Genomic DNA, 410 nt, shown 5'->3' with positions numbered 1-410 from the left:
GTGTCCTCCCTCTGGAACACCGCGCTGCTGCAGGCAGAAGAAGCCGCATTCCCCAGTCTCCCGTATTCCCGTGGTGGTGGTGGTTTGGCAAAGGAAGGACTCCAGAAAGATCCATTTTAAAGCACCGCTACTGCTACCACCGCTAGTCAGCAGCACCGCCACTCAAATGCTTTATTTATTCGCAAGTGAAGCACTTGCGAATGAACTTTTTATCTCTCACAGCGGTTGGGCCCTAAACCTGCAAAGAGCAGTTCATGATAAGCTTGAAAATAAACTCTTCTAGACATCAGGTGGTAACAGCAGCTCTGCCCCAGCCTGTGAAAGCGTCCGGCGGGGCTGCGCACCAGGCATTACAGCTGAGCACTGTGCACAAGAGCCACCAAGGACACAGGCTGGGGCCGGCAGCACCC

This window comes from Nestor notabilis, unplaced genomic scaffold (genome assembly GCF_000696875.1).
Source record: "Nestor notabilis isolate BGI_N333 unplaced genomic scaffold, ASM69687v1 scaffold8184, whole genome shotgun sequence".
NCBI lineage: Eukaryota > Metazoa > Chordata > Aves > Psittaciformes > Psittacidae > Nestor > Nestor notabilis.
Note: the sequence above shows the minus strand (reverse complement) of the source record.